Source organism: Kogia breviceps, chromosome 10 (genome assembly GCF_026419965.1).
Source record: "Kogia breviceps isolate mKogBre1 chromosome 10, mKogBre1 haplotype 1, whole genome shotgun sequence".
In the NCBI taxonomy this organism is placed as follows: Eukaryota; Metazoa; Chordata; class Mammalia; order Artiodactyla; family Physeteridae; genus Kogia; species Kogia breviceps.
The window spans coordinates 29021416-29045409 of NC_081319.1; the positions used below are offsets into that span (position 1 = coordinate 29021416).

At 38.2% G+C, this 23994-nt stretch overlaps 1 protein-coding gene across 17 annotated transcripts in view; it reads left to right on the top strand.

Annotated features, from left to right (window-relative positions):
• The window catches only part of FHIT (fragile histidine triad diadenosine triphosphatase), a 1470752-nt gene that overhangs the window by 346802 nt on the left and 1099956 nt on the right, over positions 1 to 23994 (top strand). For 2 of the 17 annotated variants that reach the window (XM_067043096.1, XM_067043107.1), the window contains exon 1: positions 977 to 1074. The exons of 14 other annotated variants lie outside the window; for them this stretch is intronic. The gene's annotated coding sequence lies outside the window, so the exon portion shown is untranslated. Of the gene's footprint in view, positions 1 to 976; positions 1075 to 23994 lie in introns of those variants that run through there. One more of the 17 variants, XM_067043102.1, reaches the window with a different exon arrangement.

Sequence of the window (23994 nt, forward strand, 5' to 3'; positions counted from 1 at the left end):
ATACTATATATGTGATAACCTACATTTCAAATCCAACATCACAAAATTCTTCTTCAGCTTCCCTCATTCCTTATTCGTATCTGCTTTATTCCACTGTGAGAGTTCAATGTATTGATTCATTTGCTCTATCCTATAACATTCAGAAAATAGTTTCAGAAATACTACATCAATACTGCTTCCAACAACCAATCTACTAAGTAAAGTTCAAGATTAATTTGTACTTCTTTCTGTACTAATGCTCCACTGTGTATATACATTCAGAGTACCAGACTCAAAACTTATTGGAATTCATTTTTTGTCCTCTGTGGTTATTTTTATCAATATAGCATACCTTTTACTTCTTTTCCTGTTTGCATGCAAGTTTAGGTTTTGTTTTTTCCATCTTTTTCTATATGAATATGTAAAACTTTACATGGTTCAAAAGCCAAACCTAGATAAAAAGTTGTCCAAAGAAGTCCTATTTCATGCCTACACTTTCAACCCAGGTCTTACCTACCCTCCATAGTAAATGTTTTCATTAGTTTCCAGTTTATCCTTCAGGTGCTTATTACAAAAGTAGCAAATACATACATATATACAAATGCTTACTTTCTGTCCTTTCTTATGCCGAAGGTAGTGTACTACACATATTCTTTTTCACTTTGCTTTTTTTTAACCTGGCAATTTTTCCATATCATTTTATAAAAATCCTCCTTATTCTTTATTACAGCTGACTAGTATTCCTTCTTGTGATATACCTGGGTGGTTCCTGTGCATGGCTTAGATTGTTAAGTATTTTGTTATTAGAAATAAGGGCACAGTGAATAACTTCGTGTCTATTGTTTCTCCTTTATGGTTGAAGGTGTATGTTCAGAGCGAATTGCTGTAAATGACATTGCTGTTAAGTAAACATACGGATAAATAGGTAGATGGATATATGAGTAAACAGATACATAGTTTTGTTAGCTAATACCAAATATCCCTTCATACAGTTATACCCTTTTGCATTCTCACTAGCAATGCAAAAGAGGGACTGTTTCTCCACACCCTTGCCAGCAGAGTATATTGTCAAGCTTTTGAACTTTTGCTAATCTGGTAAGTGAGAAACAGTATCTTGGTGTAGTTGTTTTTAAATAAATGTCTTATTTTAGAATAGGTTTGTATTTATAGAAAAGTTGTAAAGATAATACAAATTGTATGAGTTCTCATGTACTCCACACTCAGTGTTTCCTATTGTTAACCTCTTACATCAGTGTAGTACAATTTTTGTAATTCTAACTGTAGTTTTAATTCGCTTTTCTCTTATTATAAGGTAAGCATAGTTTCATATGTTTAAAGGCCATTTCTGTATCCTTTTCTGTGACCTTCTTGTTCCTTTATTTTGCTCATACAAAAAACTGGGGTTTTGAATACCTTTTTTCCTTTAACTTTTAACAAGTGATTGGTGCTTAATCTATTATATATATTGTATATGCTTTTTCCTAGCATGCATTTGTTTTTTGACTTTGCTTATGGGTTTTTTTTTCCTATGCAAAAGAGTTTTAAAATTTTCATATAGTCAAAATTTTCAATCTTTTCCTAATTTTTTTAACATTTGGATATGAATCATAGTTAGAAAGGCTTTCCCCAAAGTTGTAAAGAAATTAATGTTTTCTTTTAATACTTGTTTTATTATTGATGTTAGTAGTTGCCCTTGATTTTAAGACTAATCATGTTGAATCTCAAGGGCTACCACAACTCATAGGATTAATGCTAACAGAAACTGATGGCTGGGGAGGAAAGGGGGAAGATGGAGACTCCAGACTCCTTATCTTTCCTAGTCTCCTAGGCAGGGGTGTTTGGGATATTGGATCCATACTCCAGGGCTCAGCAACTAGAAGTCGTCATAGAGTAACTAAACGAATGAATGAGTAAAAGAAGTTCTAGACAGGAATGATGAGTCGCTTAAAAATTAGGCTCTCTCTCTGGAGAATCTGATTTGCACCAAAGCTAGAAAACTAGCAATGGAAGAACAAACAAGAGACACTCATTTTTGGTTTACAGGCCAACTTGCCAAGGATAAGAAACTACAGGTTCCTTATCCTGAGAGGAAGTTTCAGCCTTTAACGAGGGCTGGATATAACTTATTCATTCTTGTCTCCTTTGTGCAATCTCCTTTCTTGATCGTGGTTACTTTGGAAACAGTTATATTTGGAGTATTTATACTCTGGAGGAAGTAGGACATAAAAACATGATTTACTCATCGTAAGTCCAATTCTTGGAGCCATCTTCGTGCCAGATGTAGAATCATGTTTTTCCCTGTAGATTTTTGCTATGTGTTTGACACCAAATAGCTGAATTAAATGTGTAAAATTGGTTTAGTAATCCAGATGTCTAGAAAATAGTGCAACTTTGTTACCTTGTGATAATATTATATGACTAGACTTTGTGTCTTAATGAGTTAGATACATTATGCACAGTTATGTGTAAAGCAATAGAATTGCTAAATTAATTATATGATGACTTTTTTCTTTTATAACTGAATTGTGCTCTACAGAGTGTTTGCTTCATGCCTTTTATCTCACTTAGACGTGTTCAATGGCTTTGGTGGCCCAAATCTGGGTTTTTATTTTGCTTCTCCTAATTACTTTTTTAACTTAAAAAGTGGTTTTTGTTCTCTTAAGTCTCATCTAAAAATGGGCTTTTAAAGTTTGTTCTATATCTTCATTTTAATGTTGGTTATGCTGACTTAAAAAAAATGCACAGGGCTTCCCTGGTGGCGCAGTGGTTGAGAATCCGCCTGCTGATGCAGGGGACATGGGTTCGTGCCCCGGTCCGGGAAGATCCCACGTGCCGCGGAGCGGCTGGGCCCATGAGCCATGGCCACTGAGCCTGTGCGTCCGGAGCCTGTGCTCCGCAACGGGAGAGGCCACAACAGTGAGAGGCCCGCGTACCACAAAAAAAAAAAAAAAAGCACAACGTGAGAGTTGTGAGTTAAGTTTTATTGGGGGCAAAGTGAGGACTATAGCCTGGGAGACAGCATTTCAGATAGCTCTGAGAAACTTCTCCAAAGAGGTAGGGGGCAAGTTCAGTATATATGTGATTTTGGTGAAAAGGGAGTACATGCAATCAAGCACATGTTTTTTGCAGAAGGTTTCTGCTAGTCTCATGAAAGTTACTGCTAGTCATGAGCAGACATCACCATGAAGCAATTTAGTGCTTTTCTAAATATGAGGAGAGACAATAATTGGGCTCATAAAATCGGCTCATATAATATCTAACTATCTGAAGACCTGTTCTGCCAGTTTTTCCCAGAGCACAGAATGTCTCATTTCTACTCTCCACCCTGAACTCCTTTCAGGGCGTGTTGAAAGTCAGCAGCTGCAACAGCATATGATTTAATCCTTGTAGAGGTGGATGGCAAGTGCCAGTTTATAGTTGACAGTTATATGACTGTATGTGTTCATCAAAATTCATAGAAATATATGCTAAAAGGGGCAAATTTTACTGTTTTAAAATTATACCTGCATAAGCCTGGTTAAAAAAGCAAACAGAACAATGTTTGCTATTATTGAAAAGAGGGGATATTGACCACATACTGAAAAAACCTCAAAACTAAACAAAACAAAACAAAATGGTGCTCAGTGACACATATTGTTGAGATGCCCATGAACTCCCTTGAATCTACAGTGGTTGCTTATAATTCCCAGTACATTTTCTCTGAAATTAAAAAATGTACCTAGCTACAAGTGAGTGAGAATCACATTGTCGTAGGGATATTTCAAAGATATCAAGATTAGCAAAGAATAATGCTTTAGTTGTTATTATTGATAGTAACATGTTACTTGAGCACCTAATGTATTATTTTGCAGTAACATGATTGAAAACCTCTTGCCTCAATGACTAAATTCTTTACTCTTTACTGAAATGGAGCAGGACCCTGTGGGGCCCGCTGAGGTACAAATCTTTTCCGTGTCCCCTCTTTCTTGTTTATAGGAAATAGGCTTCATTTAGCCTCCTTGACCCTCCCTGAGTTCCAAATGGCAGATTCAGACAGTTGCTAATCAGAAAAGGCAGGGAACTCAGAAACAAAGGAAGAGCAGTCAAGAAACTATAGTGCAGCCATGGAGCAGGGTCCTGGTTCCTCCTCAAGGAACCATAACAGTATATCTTTGAGTTCTTGTGTTGGAACTAAGGCCACTGCCCAGGTGGAAGGTGGTAACTTCAGGCTGATCACAAGATTCCCGGAGCACCACACTGTTAACTCACCACCAACCAATCAGAAGAAAGTCTGCACACAGTGAAAGATAATGAAGACTCTGACCACCTCCTCAAATGATTAACTGTGATTAACTTCCCCTTTCTCCCTTTAAAAACTTCAACGGTTGCGCAGAATCTTTGGAGTTGGTTTTCAGACATGAGCCCACCTTCTCTCCAGGTTGCTGGCCTCCTGAATATAGCAATCTTTCTTTTCCAATCAACATTTGTCTCTTGAGTATTGGCTTTCAAGCTGCAAGCAGCCGACCCTGAGTTGTGTAACATTACCATCCATGTATATTTGATATATTATGACTTAGAGTTATTTAAAAAAAAAAATTAAGCACAAATGAACCCATACTTACATATTATTCTGCAGGATGCTTGTCTCACTTAACATGTCTTGTGCTCCTGTCCACATTTAGAGTCATTTTGTTATTTATGTTACATATCTGAAATGTCTACAGCTTCAAATTTGACTTGGATGGAACAACCATTGCACAATTTAAGAGTGTCAAAATACTCATGATCAAGAAAAAAGATATTTTAGGTCAATATTATTTTTAAAATCAAATAAATGCCAAAAAAATCTATGATGAACAAAATATAAAAATTTTAAATAAAGATGAGTGCTGTGCTGAGCCATATTGGAGCCTGAGGCAAGAGAAAAATGAAGTTAATTAAATTAATGAAACTAAGTAAATTAATTTAAAGTCATTTAAGATCATTACTACTAATGAGAAAATGTCAAAGATGACAATTCTCCCCATTGAAAACAAGATAAAGAAATAAATGTTGAAAATGTTATATACTTTGTACCCATTAAAGCTACAAAATTGACATTGTAATAAATTCTGGCTTCAGTGTCCTCCAAAAATATTAACAAAATACATGAAAACATATAAATAGGAGTGCATATGCAGGCTGAAATGTGATTCAGCATGGCATTAATCTTTATTTAAAATTTTGTTCACCATTAGTTTTTTCACATCAATTTTGATTTTTAAAAATATTGCATTGAAGTTTCATCTTGGTCTATGGCCATACCACCCTGAATGTGCCCTATTTCATGTGAAGTATCATCTTGATTACTGAGGGGTTTTGTTTTTTGTTTTTTTAGGGCTCCTTAAGTTTTGTACTTGAGGTGATTATCTCACTTGTCTCACCCTAATCCTGGCTCTGAATCCCATTATTCTGCCTCTTGACCAAATTGGAGATGAACTTCAAGTAGAAGAATAAATGAGAGCTGTACAAGGCATGGTAGAAAGTGCTTTCTGACAGGGTATGGGGTATTTATCCCAGTGGTCAGGTGTCTTGAAGTTGCCCCCAACTTTTCCTTCAGATTGCCATTTAGGTTTCCTGGCCTTGACTAAATTGTCAGCTAGACAAAGCAGCTGCTGGGGGGGTAAAGGGGAGCAGAATGGGTTACCCCAAAATATGCCTCTTTGACATAAGGATTATTTTAAGCTGATTGTATTTAAGAAACTGCAACACAGGAGAAGCTCTGAAAACTGTAGAAGTTAGGGAATTCTACATTTGTAGATCTACATTTTTGTAGGGAAAAACTACATTGTAAGGGAAATCTCCATTTTATAAGGGAAATCTACATTTTTAAGGAAAATTTACATTAGAATGGAAGATACCTATTGCTAGAGAACTTTTTCACCAGAGACTTACCTGGCTGGCAAAACGACCTTTGTTTTTGAAATATCTCCTCCAGTCACCTTCCTGTGAATTTCCTTCCTGTTTTTGAAGCATCAGACCCCTATCCCTTTCCTTAGCTCAGGATGGTGCATTGGCTTCAATCTTCTGGCTGCCTTTTGAGTCTCATCTTTGTGGACTCCTGTACATATGTATGTAATTAAATATTTTTTTCTCCTTTAAATCTCATTTTATAGGGTTCTCAGCCAAGAACTCAAAAGGGTAGAGAGAAAATTATTTTTCCTCCACTACAGGGCAGATGAGTGGGGGATGATCCTTTGAGGCCTCCAGTGACCTTTGTCTAGTGTGGTATGTGGTATTTCCAGAGATTTCCGTTTTCTGCCTTTGATTTGCTTTGTGGAGCTTCTTAGCTACTCCTGATGTTCCTCTTTCTCAGCCTCTACCATCCACTTTCTTTGATTATCATCCTATTTCCACCCCCATGTGCCTCAGGTGGAATTTTAAGAATCCAGAAATTATGGTCAGGTTTTAATATTTGACAGAGACGTATCCTTGAGAGAAAGAGGTCTAATTCTCACCAGCTGGGTTTTGGTATCTTGGTGATGAAGCCACTCTTGCTTAGAAGTTGAGCAATTGTGGAAATGTTCCCTTCTTGTGAAGGATCCCTGGCAAGCTGTTGGCTGTGACAAGGGCTCTGTGAACCCCGTCCTTTGGCTCCAGTTTTAAGAGCAGTTTTCCTTTATTCACTGGGCAGCCTTTACCATTATGAATCTTGCCTTTTTGCAAGACCAGTGAATTCTGCAAAGGTTTATTAATCTTGATTTAATGTATTCATATGAAAGAATGTAACAGCGAGAGAATAAAGCTTATGTAGGCATTGCAGGGGTCCCTTTGGGGGTCCACTCTATATTACTCATAGCAATGAAAAGTAAAAATGGCAAGTTATATTAGCTAAGTTCAAGATACAAAAGGCAATATTAATTTCACAGGAAGTGTAAAAGGATATGTAAATGTGATCAACTCCCAGGAAAACATTGCAGTATACCACTTCAGGCTTTGAAATTATGCAGTTTAATAAACACTTGTTATAACAGAAGCATCACATACCAAACATTGAATTTTAAAGCAGGTGTTTCTGATCACATACTGTTTTTATGGAACAGCATTATTTTCCTAAGTTTTTCGAACCCTAGACATAAAGATTGGGGTGTGCAAAGTAGTAGATTTATCAGTAGCAGTCACATGTTCTTTGGAAAGCACAGATGGTTGTGAAAAGAAAAATTCCATGTTGTTGCTTTTCAATTAAAAGTGTAATTTGGGGCTTCCCTGGTGGCGCAGTGGTTGAGAATCCGCCTGCCGATGCAGGAGACGCGGGTTCGTGCCCTGGTCCGGGAAGATCCCACATGCCGTGGAGCAACTGAGCCCGTGAGCCATGGCCACTGGGCCTGCGCGTCCGGAGCCTGTGCTCCGCAATGGGAGAGGCCACAACAGTGAGAGGCCCGCATACCGCAAAAAAAAAAAAAAAAAAAAAAAAAAAAAAAAAAAAAAAAAAAAAAAAAAGTGTAATTTGGAAGTGTGGGCCATTAGGCTAGAACCTGAAGTAAAAATTTCTAAGGCAAATGTGTTTAGTCAGTAACTGATGAGGGAGAATTATCATGGAGTTTTAATTAGTTCAGCTCTAATGGGAGAAGCTTTCATGTAAGTTTCTTCTCATAACTTCCTTGGTCTATGCTTCTTGGCTAGAAACCTTCCTATTTATTTATAATCAGAACCAAGCTTGAGCTCCTACTAAATGGAAAGGGCTATAAGGAAGTTGCACCAGATTTTGAAGTCTTAAAGACCAAGCTGTATAGGCAGAGTGAAAAAAAAAAATCTTCATCTTTGAATGAAGTGGTTTCTCAGATGTTTCAATAGATTGTTCAGAGAATCGGAGGAGTTTTATAATGTTTTAGACATGCATCAGTAATATTTTGTTCTGAATTTGCTCGTCTTGTACTTTTGTGGAGCTTTTCATTGCTGTTCAGTCTTGTGTTAAGAAATTGAGATAAAAAAGCATTAAGGAGAATGCTTACACTAAGTGGGTGAGGTATGAGTGAAGGAAACAAGTTATTTTCAAATACTGCTGGTGGCAACTCAGCTGTGTATATAAAAAAAATTGTATACTGATCCAACAATTCTGTGTCTATATATTTATCTTAAATAAATATCTTGACAAATTCACAAAGGCGTGTGTCTTTAAGTAATTTTTTTGTAGAGCTGTTCATGTTATTAAGAAGAAAAACCAAACATCCTAAGTGTAAAATACATGGTTAAATATTTTCTGTCTTTTGTTGGGGAGGAAGAAATTTTCCTCTACCCTTCTAGGTCCTTCAGGCTGTTCTAAGAATTAAATTGAAGTGAGAAAGATTAAGAGGAGAAAGTCAAAGAAAAGTTTAATAACATGTTTACATGGGAGAGACCCAGGAAAATTGAATAATTCATTAGGATGACTGAAACCCTCACCTTAAGCAGCATCTTCAGCTGAAGACAAAAGAGGAAGTTGAGGGTAGTGGTTTGGGACTTCAAAGGGAAGGAAGGCCATTGACATGGATTTGGAAAAGCAAAAAGTTGGTAAGTAAATGTTTGGTGGGCCAGGCAGTGACAATGGGACACAGAGTGGACTGATCTCTAGACCCTACCACCACCATGCCTAGCCTACATTCTTTGCGGATATCTCTGGAGATAGCTCTATCCTGGGAATAGGTCCTCTATCTACATTCTTTTAGCAGTTAGGGGGAAGGTCATAGTTTCTTCCTAAATCTTTTGGGCCTTGATTGTTTTCAGCTTGAAATAATCCTCGTGCCAGAGAAACATTTTGGGGTGGTGAATTTTGCTTCCCTTCTCTCCCCTACACTTTATACAGTGGAATACCATGTAACCTTTAAAAAAGCTATTTTTAAAAAATTAAATTTAATTTTTATTTTAAAAATTTTATTTATTTTTGGCTTCATTGGGTCTTAGTTGCGGCACGCTGGCTCTTTCGTTGCAGCACAGGCTCTTTGTTGCAGTGTGCTGGCTTAGTTGCCCCGTGGCATGTGGGATGTTAGTTCCAGGACCAGGGATTGAAACCATGTCCCCTGCACTCGAAGGCGATTCTTAACCACTGGACCACCAGGGAAGTCCCCCAAAATGCTATTATTGATGACTCAATAACATGGAAAGATTTTTATATTAAGTGAAAATAAAAATAAATTACAAAATAGGAAGTATAGTAAATATAGTCTTATGGGATAAAGTTTTTAAATAGGTATATATTGACACAGTAATAGGTCCTAAAATGTTAACTGTTCCAAAATTTTTCTTTTAACTTAACTATAGTTTTTTTGCTATAGTAAACATGGATTACTTGATGATAAAAATAATGAGAAAATGCACCATCAATGAGAGATAATAAAATATAATACAGGTGATCCTTGCTTTATAAAAGTAGGTGATTATAAAACAGATTTGCACTACAAATTATTATTTGCTCTAGAGAAAGAGTCCTGTGGTTATGATGAGTGAGTAGTATCTTCTTTAGTAATTCAGGTTTAGTTCACAGCTCTCTAGTGAAGCTGGCCTGCTGAGGAAACCTGGGGTTAGGGAAAATGAAAGCTACACTGTTAGGAGATGAAAGGCCTGCGAAAACAAAGTTTATGCATCTTTGAATTTTCCCTGAGGTCAATAGGCAAATAGTATTTTATTCCTATAGCATGTCCTTGATGCCAAAATCTCAGCCTCTGTGCTTCCGTGCGGAATCAAATCTCAGAGACAAAAGGTGAAGTAGAAAATAATAGTTTTATTGCTTTGCCAGGCAAAGTGGGACACAGTGGGCTCCTGCCCCAAAAAACTATGTGTCCCAACCAGGGAGGAGTCGATGAGGAGTTTTATAGCAATAGTTCAAGGATGGGGTTGCTGATGAGATTAGGGTGTCTGCAAGGCCTCCACTCCTCTAATCTGGTCTCAGCCAATCTTCTTGATAAACTTCTCTGGTTCCTTTAATGTAGCCTCAGGTGGTCTTTCTCTGGTATGAAGAATGCTGACATCTTAAAGAGCTTAAAGACATTGTTATGTGTATAAGGTGGAATCAGGACCCTGCCCCAAGGCTGCACTGTTGTTTCCTGGCTGCCCCTCCCTTGTCTTTGTATCGCTTCCCTTCCCAGATTAGCAACTGTTCAGATCTGCCCTTTGGAACTCAGGGAAGGTCATGGAAGCTGGAGTCAAAAATAGGACAGAAAGGCTTCCGTGCCCAGGTGCCCCACAGGGCCCTGCTCAGTTTCACCCTTTTATACCATAGTGAGGGACACTTAAATGTATTCAATAAAGGGAATTCCTTTATAAAGTGAGCACAAGGAGAGGTTTTCTGTAATTCAAAGTTCAGATACAATAAAACTTGACTCTGTGTAATTAAAAATTTTTTAAAAACCCTTTTGCATGGCAAAAAACATAAAGTCAAACCACAAGTCATAAGCTGGGAGAAAACATTTGCAAGATATGTTATGATAAAGAGCTCACATTCTTCATATGTGATTTGAGGAGTTAATACAAAGTACAAATTGAGGAGAAAAAAAAACCCAGAAAACTAGTAGAAAAGTGGCAAAAGACTAGGCAGTTCACAAAAATTGATATAAAAATGGTCTTTCAGCATATGAAAGTATGTTTAACTTCACTCATAAGAAGAGCTATGCAGTATCATCTGTACTTATGAAATATTGAAAACATCCTAAATGCCTGTGTATAGGAGATTTTTTGAATGAGTCATGGTATAACTCACACAGTGGTGTGCTGTAAAATAGAATCAGAAGGATCCTTATGAATTAACATGGAGTGCTTCTCAGTAATATTGTTAATGCAAAAAGCAAAGTATGGAAGGATATAGATAGCATGCTACATTTTATGTATGAAAGAAGGAGAAATAAGAATGTCTGTCTGTCTATCTTTCTATCTGATTATTTTTGCAAAAGGAAGCATAGAAAGGATAAAGTGGAAAAAATGAAATTGGTAATCTGTAGTGTGGGAATGAGATTAGAAGAGTTAGGGAAGGGAGTGATACCACCCTGAAGATACCTTTCTTTATAGTTTTGACTTTGAAACCATGTTAATGTTTTGTATACCCAAAAAATAAAATTAAACTACAAGACTGGGAGTAAAATGGAATAAAAACAGAGGTAAATTAATCTAACTATATATCAAGTGAATGATATGATCACACATAAGGGAAAGAAATAATAATTCAAGTTATTTTGAACACAGTATTTTGACTGTACTTTTGGCTCAGTTTAAAGATAACTAGAAAGAAATCTTGAACTTTTTACATTTACAGTTGCTGCTGATAGTGGTAGTGATGGAACATTCTGAAATTATTTTTATGTGTTGTAGGACTGAGTATATATATATTGGTGGGGGGTAGCCTGTATATCACTGTGGAAGAATAGTAATACAAATAAATATAGAGTGAGGGAAGAGAAGGTAGAACAGTGTACTATTGGATTAAGATTAGAAGTGTCAATATGAACACATGATTAAACATACATATAGATTAAACACACATATAGATTAAACACACATATATGTATGATTAAACATATATAGAGATATAAATACATATTTATAATTCATAGTTCTGTCTTCTGAAAGGGTCTCCAAGCAGTGACAAGCCCAGCACCAATGAGCACACCTAGTTCCTGGCTCTTTGTTTCTAAATACCATTTCCCATGAAAAGGAACTTGGAGAAATTCTCATTCCAGGTCCCAAGCGGGAAAGTACAGGAAAACCTGGAACATTTTGTTGTGCCAGCAAATAAGAAACTTCTAGAAAAAAAATGGATGAGGACATGTCTGAATGACACAGAAGCCAGCTTCAAACAGGGTACTTAAAAGTCAAATTAATAAGGTATACTTAAGCCACAGATAAATAAATAAAGAAGGGAGGAAGGCAAGCTCTTCTTATATAGAATACCAACTAATAAATGTGGAAGAAATGATGGAATTAGAAAATCACTATTTTACAACTTCTCTAGTAATAATTAATTCAGACTAGATTTATCAGTAAATGCTAAAATCATTGAGCAGAAGCTTTTTTGGGAACAGGATATTTGCATAGTTTCAAAAAATCTCACCACACATTATTTATTATATGCATTTATACTGTAGGGGAAGAAATAGTTTTCCTCGACCCTCTTGGAGTCCCTGGCTGGGTCTGAAAATTAAACTGATAAAGACAGATTAACAGGAGAAAAGCATACACATTTATTTATTGATTGATTATTTTTATTTTTATTATTATTATTTTTATTTTTTTGCGGTACATGGGCCTCACACTTGCTGTGGCCTCTCCCGTTGTGGAGCACAGGCTCCGGACGTGCAGGCTCAACGGCCATGGCTCACGGGCCTAGCCGCTCTGCGGCATGTGAGATCTTCCCGGACGGGGGCATGAACCCGTGTCCCCTGCATCAGCAGGCAGACTCTCAACCACTGTGCCACCAGGGAAGCTCGATACAAATTTATTTAATGTAAGTTTTACACGATGTGGGAGGCTTCATAAGGAGATGAAGACCCAAAGAAACAGACCTGTGTATTTTTATTCTAGCTTTGATGACGAGTGGGCAGTCATGTAGAAACATGATAGGTCAGAGAATATGAGGTAAGTATAGTTAACTGGGAGCAACTTAGCAAGGCCTGTTTGTAAGGATTCTTCTCAGTGTCCCTTTGTCTTCAGATATAGGAATGATCCTTTCCTCCAGAAGGAGGACACCTGTCACATGAGGGTTTTATGCTCTGTTTAAGGGGAGAATGCCAGGTGCAGCTTTGAGACTTTCCTACTGCCATTTTCTCAAACTCCTTCACTTTAAAATATGCAGTATACCAAGGTACCATATTTTGGGTTAACATGAACTAAATCCCATCAATACACACAACAGGCACAGACACACAGACAAACACACACACACACACACACACACACACACACACACGGAGTAATCTGGCAGATATCACCTTATCCAAAGCATCAAAGTTAACATCACCAACCATGGGAACAACTTCCATCAGGTGCCTCTTGATATAATGCAATAAGAAAGACATAAAATCGCTTAAGTAGTATGCCTTTTAAAATGTGTAATGTGAATCTAACCCTGAGGAAACAGACTAGCATAAATATCTTAGCCACAGATCTGTCCTCTTCAAAAATGTTAATGACATTATAGGCAAAGGAGACTGAGGAACTACTCTAGATTCAAGAAGACTAAAGAGACATTGCAATTAAAAGCATTGTGACCCTGGCTTGGGGAAAAATGGCCATACAGCATATTCTTGGGATTGAGAAATATAAATGTGGATTATATGTAAGATAGTATTTTGTCAGTGTTCCCTGAATTTGATCATTGTACTATGGTTATGTGACTATCCTAATTCTTAAAAGATTTTGAAATCTCACTACAGGAGACAAAAAGCTTATTTCCCTCTACCTTTCTAGGTTCAGTGGCTGGGGCCCACAAGTCAAACTGACAAAAGACAGATTAACAAAAGAAAAAAACAGTTTTAATTACTTATGTATGTGTCAGGGAGGAAGAAGTTGTTCTCTTCCCTTCTTAGTTCTTCTGAGTGGTCTAAGAATTAAGTAGACCTGAGGCAGATTAACTGGAGAAAATAAAACAAAAATTTAATAAGATATACATGGGAGAGAGTCAGGAGAACTGAGTAACAAACCAAAATGGTAGAAGCCCACCTTAAATACCATCTTCCACTGAAGACAAAGAGGATATTGAGGGTGGGGAGAGTCAGTTATGGAAGGTTACCAGGAAAAGCACAGTAAACAAGGGTAAGGATGTTATGCAGATTTAAGTCATTGCCCTCTCCATCGATAAGAATTGGCCTGATACAGCAAGGGAGACACTTTACAAATAGAGATTTCCCTTGTAAAGCATGTAAATTTTTCTTACAGTAACTCCTGCTTGGTTTTCATAGCTTCTCCTGTGTCTGCTATTTCTTAAATATAAGCAGGTTAAAATAATCCTTGTGCCAAAGAGGCATATTTTAAGGTGGCAAACCTTTATCCCTTACCTATGCATGCAATGGCACTGGAGTTCACAAAGAAAAAAATGTGGCTCCAGGAGGTGGCCACATGATTGAGGCTTATATATCATTCTAGTCTAAACAAAGAAAAATGGGGTTTGGGACTTCTGGGCAAGGGAATGGGGGCAGGTTATGGTAAGGTGGGGAAGGAAATGTATGGTAAATGAAAGTTATCTTGTTATGCAGATAAGAGTATCTCTGGGTGATAAAGTTGTCTCCAAGAGTTGTTCTCTTCCTGGTAGGAAGACATCTTTACAAATGGCAATTTTCTTTATAAAATTTTGGACAGAAGGAGGTAAAGAGTCAGCATGTTCTCAATTGCCTTCAGCTCAAAATAATCCTTCTGTCAAAGTGGGTGTTGAATATACTCTTTTGGAGTGGTATTCTAGGACCATATTCTGGTATCTGTCCAGCACTAACACTCAAATCGTTTAGGAAAAAAAAAAAAATATTTTTTCCCCTTTTCATCTGAGGGAGAGGGAGTATAATATATAGGGAGGAAGAGATAAAATAAATATTGCAAAATCGTAGCAATTGATGAATCTAGTGAATGGTATATGGAAGTTCATGGTATGATTATTACAAGTTTTCTATAGTTTTGAATTATTTTTTTCAGAATAAAAAGTTTTTTAAAATACTAAAAGCCCAAAAGCCTTTAGTCTTTGAGATTTTTGTCAGGCCACAGAGCTTTGTGTTATTACGGATCCTAACTTTCCAGATGCAGTGAATGCATTTCATCTCCAATTCAAGTTACCTCAGAACGTGCTCATTACATTCACTTTAACTCTCTCACCCAGACGGCTCTCAGAGGTATTTGTGCATCCCACATTATCTCTTGACTAACAAAGTTATTTTACCCATTCTTGTGAAATTGGGTCCTGTTGGTCAACAAGTGACAGAATTTATATGCTCCTTCCCTCCTGTAGATACCACAGTTGTGTCCTTGAGGCAGCATTGAGTACCTTTGCTTTGGAAAGGATGGGGTCTCTGCTGAAATAAGCAGTGTGTGCAGTTTTGGCACAGGGGAGAAAGTGCCTGATAATATCTATCTGAAATATAACCATTTGAAACTAATGTATATTAATGTTTCATTGTATCTAACTGTAGCCTTCTTTGATGTGGTTACTTACACACGGGTTAAGAAATGATTTCATCCTTTGTCATGTTGAGTTTCAGATGCCAGATAAATCAAATCAAACAAAAATCAACTTCCAAAAAAGCATACTGGAGGTTTGATGCGGTTGTTGAGGATGAATTGGGAAGTTGTCAGAAGCTAAGCGTTGATTTCAGGACAGCCCAGCATTCAGGAGAATTCGATTTCGACATTCTGAAAGCGGTGAAGCGTTTCCGTTATTCTAGAATGGGCCTTGCTAGGGAAATATAAATTGTATACTACCCTGCTGGGATTTCTACCTGAATTTGATTTCTTGTGCTAACTCCTATGAAGCTCCTTGATTTCTCTTTCTTAGTTTGTGCCAGTCTAGTGATTGTGGATGGGAGCCTTGACCTCACTTTGGTTGGAAGGTACCTGCCCAGTATGGCTCCTTGGATGGACATGCCTTGGGCCAAACAGGGGAGAGTCAGACCTGGAGCTACTCAGGTGTAGTGGTGGCCATCAGACGTTAAGCATGGCTTTGAGAGAGGCTGCTGCCTGGCTTAGTACAAGTTATTCTTGCTGGCAAGAAAAAAATAATGCCAGCATTACCTAAATCTCTGACAAATCTTGTCTTGCAAAGGAAGACCTTTGGCCTCCACAGAATGAGTACTCAGTAAATACTGGCTGCATACATAAATAGAACTAAATTTAATGAATGTATTTCTTCTACATTTAAAAATAATATGTTGCCATTGTGGAAAATCTGGATGACAGAGACTTCTCTAAAAACAAAAATAGATATTACCCATAACCCACTGTGCAATTAAATCTTTGTGGGCAATGTTATAGTTTATCTATGCCTGGATATTTTAACACAATTGTATTTTCATAATTACATATCTTTTTATTATATCTAATTATAAGCATTCCCCCATATTATTACAGAGTCTTCATAACCATAATTTTAATGACTATGTTATCCTCCCACATAGGAGAATTTCTTCAGTCATTCCTTTATCATGGGGCACTTATGTTGCTGTCTGCAATTTCTTGTGCCCTGCATACAGTGTGGCCAAACAAACCAAAAAGTCAGAGTTTGAAGCAGAGAAAGGTTTATTGCAGGGCCAAGCGAGGAGAACAGCTGGCTTGTGCTCAAAAAACAAACAAACAAACAAACAAACAAACAAACCCACTGAACTCCCCTATGGTTTTCGGGGAAGAGTTTTTAAAGGTAAAATTTGTGGTGAGGGCTGCAGGGTGTGTGACTTTCTTCTGATTGGTTGGTGGTGAGGTAACAGTGTGGTGCTCCAGGAATCTTGTGCTCAGCCTGAAGTTACCATCCTCCAAGTGGATGGGGGCCTTGGTTCCTGCAGAACTCAAAGATATATTGTTATGTATATCCCTTGAGAAGGAAGCAGGACCCTGCTTTATCTCTGCACTATTGTTTCTTGACTGCTCCTCCTTTATTTCCTCATTCCCTCCCTTCCTTAATTAGTAACTGTTTGAATCTGCCCTTTGGAACTCAGGGAAGGTCTAGGAGGCTGAAGTCTTTTCCTTACAAATAAGAAACTGGGGGACATGGAAAGGCTTTGGTACCTGGAAGGGTCCCACAGGGTCTTGCTTGGTTTCAACTTTTTGATGCTTTGTTGCTTTAGGTAATGTTGGTATTAATATTTATAAATTTGCTTGTTTGAGACTAACAAGTGTTTATTTGTAAGTATTGTTGCGGATGCAGAAAACTTTATTCTTCTAGGTTCTTCTGGCTGATCTAAGAATTAAATTGACATGAAGCAAATTAACTGGAGGAAATCAAATTTAATTGCTTACATATGGGAGTCCCACATACAAGTAAGGATCAGATATCCCATATACACAGAGGTTCAAAAGCAGAAAGGTAAAATGAGGTAAATACGCTGTCCTGAGCTAAGGAATGGAATAGGGGCCTGGGGCTTCCAAGGACAGGAGGGTCATTCACAGGACAATAAGAAGAAAAGCAGATGCTGGGAGAATTAAGCACTGTCCGTGCAAGTCCGCTCTCTGTAACTGGCAGCTCCCACCTGGTTTCTCCTGGACTCTGCCCCATGTGCCTTTCTCCTTTGCTGACTGTAATTTGTATCCTTTCACTGCATTAAACCATAATGGAGAGGATACCAGCTTTTCTGTGAGTCCCTCTAGCAAATCATCACAACCAAGCGTAGTCCTGGGGACTCCCAACACAGGTAGAGCAGAGAGAACAAGGGCTGTGGGGGAGGGGAACGACTGAGGTGAGGAAAGAGATGGAGAAAGAGACTGGAAAAAAAATAATGAAAAGAAGAAAAGCAGATGTTTGGTAATTAGATGTTTACCCTGCCATATAGGTGGGACCACTTAGATAAAATGTATCCTTGGTAATAACTCTTTTTTGGGGAAAATCTCCAACTTAAATTCTTCTAGGTAGTTAAGGAGGGGGACAGTAGTTTCTCTTGCAGGATCTTGACTGACTTTAGCTCACAATAATCCTTAATCAAAATTGGCACATTTGGGGGAGGCTCATTCTGAACCCCTATAGTATTTATAATTTCCCCCTTTCCCATGTTCTCAAGAGGAAAGACAGCTTCTTCTTGCATTGGCCTTAAAAAGGTGCTGAGCAATAGGAGGAGATGCAGATTTGGGGAAGCCAGAAAAAAAAGACCACTCTAATCTACATTATAAAAGACAAAGGAATTACCCAGTGGAGAGTGGAGAGCACTCGGTTGAGGTGGCCTGAGAAAGAGGGCGAGAATTATAAGGAAGAAAGCAAGTGTGTCTGTCACTATTAAAGCTGAGAGCATTGGGAGAAAACTTGGATGACTTATGTGCCTGGTCGTGGGGGAGGGTGAGGGGGGCTGCCTGTTTTATATTTCACCAAAAAGAGTATTTACATGTATTGTTATCATTTCACAAAAGAGAACATGTTAGCCCCAGAAAACCTGAAAGGATGACATTTCAAAGTGTAAAAGTGAAATGAAATAGCTCCATTAAAACCTATTAGAAAGTATGTATTTTTCTCATTACTCTGTGGACTGTTGACGATGTGGCTACACCCCCCCCCCGCCCCCAGTCCGTGGACTGAAACGCTGGGGAGCCATACAATCAAATGATTTGTAAGGTCCATCGATGCACACTGAAGCAGCTTGCATTTAGTGAAGAGTTGGGTTCCAGTCTTGACCTGATGGATGACTTTTGAGCCATACATCCCATGAATATCTCAGTTTTCTGTTTAGCCAACTTATGAAGATCAAGTAAGTTATCATTTATAGAAGTGCTGTTGTCTAAAGGCCTTGGTACTTGGATATGAGGATCAGAAAAGGAGTGTGATAAATTGTACGGTCCCAGGAAATAAGTCACATTTCATTAACCCATAGTTTGTGCAATAACCCGTTTTTTGCAGTTTCTGAGGATGATTTCAAGAGATAAGAAATACAACTAAAAATGGAAAAGGTAGGGCTTCCCTGGTGGAGCAGTGGTTGAGAGTCCGCCTGCCGATGCAGGGGACACGGGTTCGTGTCCCGGTCCGGGAAGATCCCACATGCCGCAGAGCGGCTGGGCCCATGAGCCATGGCCGCTGAGCCTGCGTGTCTGGAGCCTGTGCTCCGCAACGGGAGAGGCCACAACAGTGAGAGGCCAGCGTACCACCAAAAAAAAAAAAAAAAAAAAAAGGAAAAGGTATTTTATTGGCTTATCTACTGAAAAAACACTGACATGTGACATCTAGAACTCCTGGATCTTGGAGATCAAATGATCTATCCATTGTTTTCTCTAAGGCAGTGTCTCACCTAACGGCAAGGGGGCTCCCAGGAATATATACCCATTCCATCCTACCAGTTCAGTAATTTCAGTAGGAAACGATAAAGTTTTATATTTCTAACAGTTCTAGTGAAAGTTCAAAGTTTCAGTCTTATTGGCACTGCCCAAGGTGATTGACCAGATCTAGGAGCCTATTCTTGAAGCTGTAAGTAGATTCAGTCCCTCCTAAACAGCATACACTAACAATAGGGGTGGAGTAGTTTCTCAGAGAAAAACTGGGTTTCTGGTAAAAGAAAGTGGGGTATAGATGATGGTCAGGCAGAACAAGAAAGACCTACTATAGAGTTGAAGTAGCCTTCCAAGCCAGTAAATGCAGCCAGTAGAATTGCCTGGCATATCTGGGAAGACCTTTGTGTAAGACATTTTCTACTGACTGCCACAGCATCATTGTTTAGTGGCAGAGGCAGTGTCTTTGCCATCAGTTGACTCCTAATACCACTAAGCAGAAATTGAAGAGCTTTAATGGGATGTTGGACCTATCGATGAATGTGCAGGACAGTAGCTCATGCCACTGATGTGTAGAATCAAATATCTTTACCCACTGGGGATGTCATCATTTAAATGGCCCTATTGATTTTAGGTTTTGGCAGGGCTTCTTTGACCCTGGAAAGCTCCAAGTTGCCTGAGGGGACATCACCTAAGGTGTAACTCCACATTATGTTGTCCAGAATTGGACCCACACTAACTTAACCATCTGTCCTAGGGTGGTCTGGCCTAGACAGGGTCTCTGGGAAAACTAGAGCAATTCATTTTGTTTTATGTTTATTGATGAATTCATTTGGGAAATCTGCTTCTAGGCACTGAACACATTCTAGTCATGTAAGAACGACTACTTGTTTGGAAAATGTTTAATTATATATATTTTTGTTTGTTTATTTTTTTAACATTCATTCATTCATTCATTCATTTATTTATGTCTGCATTGGGTCTTTGTTGCTGCACTTGGGCTCTCTAGTTGCAGGGAGTGGGGGCTACTTTTTGTTGCGGTGCACGGGCTTCTCATCATGGTGGCTTCTCTTGTTGTGGAGCATGGGCTCTAGGCGCAGGCTTCAGTAGTTATGGCATGCGGGCTCTAGAGCACAGGCTCAGTAGCTGTGGCACGTGGGCTCTAGAGCACAGGCTGGGTAGCTGTGACGCACAGGCTTAGTTGCTCCGCGGCATGTGGGGTCTTCCTGGACGAGGAATCAAACCTGTGTCCCCTGCATTGGCAGGCAGATTCTTAACCACTGCGCCACTGCGGAAGTCCCGGAAAATGTTTAATTATTGTATCAACAAGTTTAAAAAAATTTTTCCAACTTTATTGAGGTATAATTAACAAATAAAATTGTAATATATTTAAAGCATACAATGAGCTATTATCTCTATGTATATGTTGTGAAAAGATTCTTACCATCAAGAATTAACACATCCATCACACCTCACGTGTTTATCTTTTTTTTTCTTTTTTTGATAAGAATACTTAAATTCTGTTCTCTGAGCTAGTTAGCTGGTTTTAATTATACAATACAGCATTATCACCTATAGTCACATTGAATGTTATACATTGGATCCTCAGGCCTATTCATTTTATAACTGAAAGTTTGTATGCTTTTACCAGCATCTCCCTATTTCCTCCACCCACCCCGCCTGCCCCCCCAGCCCCTGGCATTCACTGTCCTCTCTGTTTCTATGAATTTGAATTTTTGGTTGCTGCAATGAACATGAGACTGCAGATATCTTTTCAAGATAGTGATTTTGTTTTTCTTGATGGTTGTACCACTCTACATTCCCATCAACAGTGTACAGGGGTTTTCTTTTCTCCACGTCTTTGCCTGGATTTATTATTTTCTCCTGTCTTTTTGATAATATACATCCTAACAGGTAGGAGGTGACGTCTCACTGTGGTTTTGATGTGCATTTCCCTGATGATCAGTGTTGAGTACTTTTTCATGTACCTGTTAGCCATTTGTATATCTTCCTTAGAAGATTTCTATTCAGGCCCTTTATCCATTTTTAAATTGGGTTATTTGGGGTTTTTTGCTATTGAGTTGTATGAGTTCCTTTTGTATTTTGGATATTAACCCCTTATCAGATATATGATTTGCAAATATTTTCTCCAGTTCAGTAGGTTGCCTTTTCATTTTGTTGATGGTTTCCTTTGTTGTGCAGAAGCTCTTAAGTTTGGTGTGGTTCTACTTCTTTACTTTTGCTTTTGTTGCCTTTAGTTTTGGTGTCAAATCCAAAAAATTATTGCCCATACCAATTTTTCCTTGTAGGATTTTTTAAAAGTTTTGACACTTATGTTTAAGTCTTTAATCCATTTTCAGTTAATTTCTTTTGTATGATGTAAGGTCAGGACCCATTTTCATTGTTTTGCATATGAATATCCAGTTTTCCAACCAACTTTTATTGAAGAGACTATTCCTTTCCCCATTGTATATTCTTGGCTCCTTTGTTAAAAGTTAATTGACCATATATGCATGGTGTGGATCTCTTTTGAGTCATCTTTCTTGGAATTCTTATGGCTTCCTGGACCTAGATGTCTGTTTCTCTCCTCAGCTTGGGGAAGTTTTCAGCCATTATTTCTTTGAATAAGCTTTCTGTCCCTCTCTCTTCTGCTTCTCAGACTCCTATAACCTTATAGTATGTATATTGATCAACTTGATGTATCTCATAAGTCCCTTAAGCTATCTGCATTCTTTTTCATTCTTTTTTTCTTTTTGCTCCTCTGTTTGGATGAATTCTACTTTCCTGTACTCAAGTTCATGTATCCTTTTTGCTGTTTGATCTAGTCTGCTATTGAACCCCTATATTGAATATTTCAATTCAGTTATTGTATTCTTCAGGTCTATGATTTATTTTTGGTACTTCCTTATATTTTCTATATCTTTGTAGAAATTTTCAGTTTTTTCATGTGTTGCTCTCTTGACCACAGGTAGAATCTTATGACTATTATTTTGAACTCTCTATTGCATAAATCACTTATCTCTGTTTCATTAAGATCAGCTTTTAGAGATTTATCTTCTTTTGTTTGGAACATATTCCTCTCTTTCTTCATTTTACTTGGCTGTTTGAGTTGATTTCTGTGCATTGGATAAAACAGCCACCTTTCCCAGTCTTGACAGACCTGTCTCATGTAGGGAAATAAACCTCATCAGTCAGCGTGGCCCAAGCTCCTGGTTGCCTCTCAAACCTTTGTGGTTGTCTAAGCCTTTTTTCTTTGTTCTCAATGACTCCTGATGCTTGAGAGTATGCCAAGACCCATCAGTGTCTGAAAGGGAAGGATTGCAGTGAACACCTAGATGCAGGTTGTTTAGAAGCCAAGCCCTCAGACAGCAACTGGGAAAGTATGCAATTAAATCCTTTCTAGGGAGAAACTGGGAGATGGGCATTTTTGCCCGCTGTATCTACATTGAGCCCAAGTTTACAACGATGGGGTGGTGTTCCTGTGCCTGTTTAAAATCTGCCTTATTTTTGCTATACTCCTGTGGACTTATGAATGTAGGTCCTACTGGCTATCAGAGATAGGTGATTTGGGTGCCTGTCCCTCGGGTGGTAGCCACAAAATCTTTGGACACTAGACTTGTGTACAAGCTCTTTCCAGAAAGATGCTGAAGAACTTATTTTATTGTTGGAGGGAGCTGGGGGCAGAAGGTGGGGAAAGTGCCCAGTGGCTCCTGAGGGCTCCAGGTGGGTATCATGGACAGTCTCTAGATGTGTGCATCTAAACTTACAAGCTTACAGAATGAATTTTCAGACTATCAGTGTTGGTTATTATTTCACTTATTGATTGCTTTTAACAAACTAACCTAGAACTTTGTGGCTTAGACCAACGATTCATTATTTCTCAAGGTGCTGTAAGTCAGGAATCAGAGCATGTCTCAGCTGGGTAGTTTTTCTGCTCCATTTGGTTTAGGCTGGGTCATTTGCTGGGTTGTATTCAGCTTGTGGCTGTGCTGGCCAGGAAGGATGGTCAAAGAAGGATTTTTTCACATATCTGATGTGTCAGACCAACCTTAATCTCTCCACAAAGTGTGTTATCATTTGGTAGTCTAGCCTGAGATTCTTTACTTCAAGGCAACTAACTTCCCCAGAAAGCTCCAAAGTGGAACCTGCCTGACTTCTTAAGTACTACATATAGAATTAGAACACTGTTACATTTGTGCATTCTATTGGCCAGAGGGAGTTGATAGGTCAATCCAGCCCATATTCAAATGGAAAAGGAATGGAATGAGCATACAGGGAGAGCACTGATTGTAGCCATCTTTGGAAACTACCACAGTTTTAAAGCTTAGTGGAGTATACTGTTTAAAAACTGTTTTTACTGACGTATTAAGTATGCCTTGGCAGAGTTTTATTTTGGTTATATGTGAACTCTGACTGAATTTTTAAAACTGAGATGAAGCAAACATAGGCATATGCACATACATATATACATTTTAAAATTTCTGTATCTTGAGGAATCAATGATTTCTTTGACAACCAGGATTTCATATCTCATCCTCCTTACCTTTTTACTCTGCCTACCAAGAAGCTCAGAGCTAAATTGAATCATATTAACCCAGTTTGCCTCTGATTTTGATTCATGTCTTTGATATTCTCCTTTGTTTTACTTACTGTTTGTGTCAATATTTCTTTTGTGGAATAGCTATATGCAAAATTTTTGAAATGAACCAAACACATATGTAGACTTCTCACATCTATAGTTTGGTATAAAGAGCTCTGCCTTCAGAGTTAAATGGTAGAGGTTCAAATCTTCATTATTTCCTCTTTGTCTCACTTTCCCCATCTGTAAATTGGTTTTTGTAAGGAAGAACTGGATCATAGACATGCCCAGTAAATTGTAGCTATTAAAAACAGATCTCTACACAAATGAGTGCATGATGTAAAACTGTTGAAATCTGAGTAAGGTTGATAGATCATCAATGTCATAATCCTGGGTGTGATATCTTACTATACTTAGGCATGATGTTATCATGGGGAGAAACTAGGTGAAGGGTACACAAGATCTCTCTGTATTATTTCTTACAACTGAATGAGAATCTATGATTATCTAGAAATAAAAGGTTAAAAAAAATGTTCCAGGACTATTGCTTCTATACTATCCAAAGTAAATCATTGTTCTTT